Consider the following 6,399-nt stretch of genomic DNA (forward strand, 5'->3'; position numbering starts at 1 on the left):
TGAACAATCAGGAATTATGCCAGACTTATTAAACTGCCTATATCCTTTGACCCAGAATACTACTATTAGGTCTGTTTCTAAAGATGATAACAGAAAAAAGAAAAGAACTTTTTTGTTCTAAAATATTTATAGCAGCTCTCTTTGTGGTGGCAAAGAACTGGAAATTGCAGGAATGCTTGTCAGTTGGGGAATGGCTGAGCAAGTTGTCACATATAATCTTATAGCATTACTGTGCTATATGAAATGATGAGTTCATTCAATTATCTTAAAAAAACATCGATAGACTTGCACGAAATAATGAAGAGAGAAATGAGCAGGACCAAGAGATTGTTGTATACAGTAACAACAATATTGTTTTAAGAACAACTTTGAGTGATTAAAACATTTTGTCTTTTGTAAATACCCAAATTAACTACAAGGGATATAGGAAGGCAGACACTATCTGCATCCAGAAAAAGAATAGATAAATAGAAGTATGCATAGAATGGTTTTACATAGGTATAAGTATTTGTGTGTAATGGTAACCATCTGTAGGGTAGGGACATTGTATGATAACTTCATTATATATTTAAAAGGAACAGCTGATAGATTTGCACATTTATACACAATTATCTTCCTCCCCCCCCCCCTTATTCTACTATGTTATGAAAGTGCTTGTTTTATTTCGTAATATCAGAATAAAATAAATACAATTTATTTTTTAAAAGACATGGGTTCACTTCTGACCAACATTGACAGGGTAAATCACTCAACCACTCAGTGCTCTGCTACTCTGTAAGGTTTTGCTACTGAAGATTTCCCATGCCAATAAATCCCACATTTACCAACACAAACAAAAAATGACAAAAAATTAATAGGATGATAGGATTTATGAAAGGAACTTTAGAGATTTTCTAGTCCAACACCAATCCATCAGTGAGGAAACTGAAAGCCTAAGAGGTGAATTGATTTGCCAGGGTCATACAATAAACAACAGAGCTCAGATTCCAAAACGTCTTCAGACTTCAAACTTCAGTAAGTTTGAGCTACTTACTATACCACAGCTGTCTCTCATACTGGCCTATAAACAACCTCCTCAGCTTGTCTGTAAGTGTGTATTGTTTACAAAGCTGTAAATATTCCCTTCCTAATTTATTATCTCTGCATCTGGGTCACACAAATTCTGAAGGGACAAAGATACTCCATAACAGCTACCAAACCCCTGGTACCAGCTAGTCTCTGGTGGCAGCAGAACCAAGGGAGAGGCAACATTTTTTTTAGTCAGGTTTATAAAAGCCCGGGAAACACTAAAAAGGAATCAGTAAAAGTGACATTGAATGTCATTGGTGGTGACTATACATGACAGACACTATTACAAGTCTGCGTTTGATGTCAGACAGATCTTAAGTGCAGAAAAAGGAATGGGGTTCTTTCTGTAACTCTAAACTCAAATAGTAATTTACATGTTCCCCAAAGGCAGTTTTAAAGTCAGACTACTGCTCTCATTAGAAGCATATTTCCAATACCTAAGAACTATCATTAGTGCCTACTCAAGCACCCAAAGACTCCCTAAGCTGCTGTTTTGCCCACAGTTAGTAAGGAAATATAAATGAACTTTGTTTGGCCACACCAACAATATGTTTCAGCTCTAGGATGCTGTCATTTTTCATTTATATGAAATTTAAATATTTAAATTTAAATTAACTTAGATTTATTAGATTATTAATTAGATTAATTTAGATTTAAATTAATTAAATATTTAGATTTAGAGACTGCAAACCTTGAAGCATACCTCAGTTCATCTCAGTGCATCATTTGATGTTGGCTCAGAGAGCATTTAAGAAAGTTAAGCAAATGAGAAGAGCCTAGGCAAAGAAATACAACAGCAATCTCATTCTCTTGTGTCAAATTAGGCTATCAGATCAGGCCAGGGTTTTGGTCAATCCTAACTATAAAATGAATATAATTCCATGGATCCTCAGATTAAATGTGCTTTTAAAATTAAAGATCAGCTAATTTTATGGGAGGAGCTTGAAAGTATGTTTTTGGGATACAGTAAAGGATAATCCATTCCTCTTAGCATGCGTATCATAGAGTCCCGGATCTAGGTTCTAATCCTCCATCTACTGTTTGTGTAAAGTCTGTTCCCTTCATATGTGAACAGTTTGGTTTCTGAAAGGGGTAGAAAAAAGAACATTTGTATATGGAAAAATGACCTTCGAAAAAAAGTAGTCTCAGATACAATTTTCAGGAGAAACACATGATATTCTGAGGATTAGAGAGAACTGTCCCTCAGATGATTGTACTGAAAGGAGGGCCTATTTGATGACAGAGCAATCACTGGGGTAAGGATGGCTGCAGGTCATTGTGATCTAACAGCTCATTTACACTTGACTGTTTTTAGAGGTTTGAAGTTTATACCTGACAAAATCATAATTTAGATAATTGATTGGGGTTTTTATAGCATCTCTACAATATGTCCCCTTCTCTCCTCTGGTACTACCCCCACTCTAGGGCAGGCTCTCCTCGGTTTATGCCTAGGTTATTGCAATAGCCTGCTGGTGAGTGCCTATCTCAACCCTCTCCCCTCTCCAGTTCATCCTCCATTCAGCCACAAAAGTAATTTTCCTAAAATACAAGTAGGATCATATCATCTCTCCACTCAATAAATTCCAGTCACTCTGTATTACCTCCAGTATCAAATACGACTTGCTGTCTTTGGCATTCAGAGTCCTTCATAACCAAGCCCCTTTCTCCTTTCTCCCTAACGTGTATCTTTGATCCCTAGACACTGGCCTCCTGACCGTTCCATGAATAAGACACTATCTCTCAGCTCCAGGCAATTTCTTTGACCACCCGCCATGCCTGCAGTGCTCTCTCTTCTCTCCTCCTCCTCCTTGACTTCCTTTAAGTCCCAATTAAATTCCACCATCTGCAGGAGGTTTTCCCCAACTCCTCTTCATTCTAGGACCTTTTCTCTGTTATCGATTTCCTATTTACCCTATATACAGTTTGCTTTGTATATATTGGTTTGCATGTTTTCTCCCCCATCAGATTGTAAGCTCCTTGAGAGCAGGGATTGTCTTTTGTCTCTTTTTGAATCCCCAGGGCGTAGCACGGTGCCTGGCACATAGGAGGCACTTAATAAATGTTGACTTAGTGATTGATAAATCTAGCAGTTTAGATTTAGGGGAGGTACCAGTCTACTGAGATTTGCATGAAATATTGACTTCTCCTCATACTCACCAGGAATTAGAAGAGGAGCTAATACAGTTTGTAAAGCCTGTGGACCCTTCTTTTCAATTTTTACGCCATTGGGTTCATAAATGAGTAAAAGATGAATTTCCTGAGATTTACCTTATGAAATTAAAATGAATTAGTGACCACCAGAAGGCTCTGATTTTAGGCATTTTAGGTTGGTAAGTAGCCAACAGGTGAAGAACCTATAGGGAACTATATTGGAAAAGATAAAAGCGTAAATTGAACACAGGAATCAAAAAAAGCTGAGAACAGAAGGCAGAAAGCTTCCAGCTGAGATTGCCAGTTCCCTCAGTTGCTTGGCTGGAACCTTGCTGATTGGAAGAGAGCTCTGTTGATTGCTGTAGAAACACCAGAGCAGCTGCTGGAATCTTGTTGTAAGAGAATTTAGTTCTGCTGCCATGGGAAGAGCTATTGAACTTATAGCATTTTTGTGTCATCTACAGGCAGAGAGTGGGTTAAACAGTTCAGGAGGCTGTGTTGTTTTCTCTTACCCTCTTTGGGTAGAAACAGAAGGAGAAGGGAGACTTTGCATCTGTTTTCCTATGAGCTGTTTGGACAAAATAGAATCCTCTCCGACTTACTGGAGAAATCTTGGCAATTCTCTGGCTTAAGGGAAGAGAACTTAAAGGATATGATGCTTTTACTCAGTGCCCTATTGCGGATGGTTGAAATTGGAAAGAGTATTACCATTTCATCAGCATCAGAGCAGAAGAGGAGACCTTTGCCCACTAGGAGAATGTTGGAGGACTGGAAGGGTAGCAGCTAGTGGAGAAGCAGCTTCCTGGGACAGAGATTTATCTCCGAAGGAATCAAGGACATCAAGGTCTATAATCTAGAGTATTAAGTTGTTCAGGCACATGAGTTTCTCCACTAATGTACCTCTACACTTGGTTTTTATAAAGAGTGTGTGCTTTGGTGGGAGAGGGTAAAATATTATGATCATTCATACTCTGGTATTCTATTAAGTAAATGTTATTATAATTGCTGCTATTGTCTTCTATTGACTAAATGTTATAATTAAGAATAGGAATATAGGCTGGACATAGGATTTCATCAATAGGGAAGTCCTAGATGAAGAAACTCCGTCTACCAATACAGGTCAACACCTTCTCTGCAACTTATAATTTTAGAGAATTGCCTAGAATACTGAGAAGCTAAGTGACTTGCCTAAGATTACACAGTCAGTATGTGTAAGAGGGAGTATTTGAATTCAGTCCACTCCCTATACACCTCACCATTTTGCCAGTGTTACTATTATTGCCTTCATGTTGTCATTAAATAGATATCATTTGGCAGGTGTTTTGTTTAAGAGTCAGTGATGATGTAGTAACTATTTTGTATAAATGGTAAACACACTGATGGAGGCTCAGGCACTACAGAAGTGAGTAAAGTATATCCCACACACTTAACAAGGTTACCCTAAAATCCCTAGAGAGACTCGGAGTTTTAAGAATGTTCCAAACACCCTTCTCTGAGAACCTCAGATCTGCCAACTTGAATAAGTGATCCAACACAGAGAGTAAGAGTAGGGGGAGTCTCATGTTACATTTGCCAACTGTGTGACCATGGGCATATTACTTAACTTCTTTGAATCTTAGTTTTCCCATTTCAAAAATAAAGATTACAATATCTGTGATATTATATTTTCTCTTAACTCCATCAGGCGGAATCTTCAACGTAGTTTCCATATGAGGATGTTTTTGGGAGGAGAACAGGGATAAGAAATTTGTCATGTAGTTAAGTAGATGAGAAATATTATTAAACTGATTTCATTTAAGAGTTGCTTGTCTATATGACTGAAAAAAGTCAGTTTAGTTTCATGGGATTTTTTTCAAATTACTTTTGGGGTAATATTTAAAATGAAAGAATTTTTGTAATTATTTGCAAAATAATTGTATAGGGAATATAGCATTCCAGTGTACACAAAGAATACAAATTCTTTAATCAAATAAAGAGTATTATAGAATTTTAAAAAATATCTGTGGTACCTATCTCACAGGGTTGTTTTAAGATTAATGTATATTGCTTTGCCAACTTTAAATAAAATGCAAGTTATTTTTATTTAATTTTTATTTAATCCTTTTTGACACTAATGTAAATAACAGTCAAGATGATTACAACCAAGATGGTTGCATATAGAATATAGAAACACACAATATTAGAAAAATAGAAAAAATGCTAGGAACAGCTGAGTGATTTTTTTTCTTTCAAGTCTTTAATAATTGCTGGCATTACTTTTGAGTTTATGTGCTTCCTGGAAATTATAATGCAATAACTAATTTTCTGTATTTCACATATCATTAATTTTTTTTAAAAGATCTGCTCGTTTTGTTACAAATAAAATTGCTGCTGTGTTTAGCCCCCAAATATTTTTAATAGTCTTGGATTAACAGTTGTTACACCTAGTCAGGCTAAAATCAAGTGTTACATCAGAGAGACAGGTTGGCATTGGATAGCAGACTGTACTCTGAGTCAGGAGGGCTTAAGCTCAGCTCCTTCCTTTGACTCAAACTATCTCTGTATAATAGGCTTATAGGCATCTCGGGTCATCAAGGCAATTCTCTAAGATTATATATTACAAATAGGAGATTTATGAAAATGGGGAGTGTTTCCTCACTAGCCATTCCTTAATACTGATAAGATCATAGGTCTGAACTAAAAACTGAAAAAAAAATCCCCCACTTTCTCTATTTCTACAAATAGGCTTATTTATCATCTTGATTTTCTAAAAATTAGGTTTCCATTGGACTTTGAGTCTAAAGGCTAGAGTTGATTTCTAAATTATGAAACAGTATAATTATGTTCACCTTCCTATGCTTCCATTTTCTTAAAAAAAATATTACGTAATAAAAATCATTTATACAAAAAAAGTTTCCATTACAAAGATTATATTTTACTACAACATATTCCTTCCTTTTCTGAGGAAGTAAATTCATAAGTATCATTTTTTTTCCTTTATCTTCATTTATTAAGCATCATTTTGAAAATCTTAAGTTCCTATTTAATTTTCTAAATTAGAAGATGCTTTTTAATGTGACAATTTGTAGCTCCTGTCTATTTATTTTCCAAAACAAGCACATTAAAATTTTTTAAAATGTTACTTTTTTCTTGTATATCAAGCTCAAAATCAATTGTTCTAATGACTTTCAACTTTTTCTT

The sequence above is a fragment of the Notamacropus eugenii genome, chromosome 5 (genome assembly GCF_028372415.1).
Source record: "Notamacropus eugenii isolate mMacEug1 chromosome 5, mMacEug1.pri_v2, whole genome shotgun sequence".
NCBI lineage: Eukaryota > Metazoa > Chordata > Mammalia > Diprotodontia > Macropodidae > Notamacropus > Notamacropus eugenii.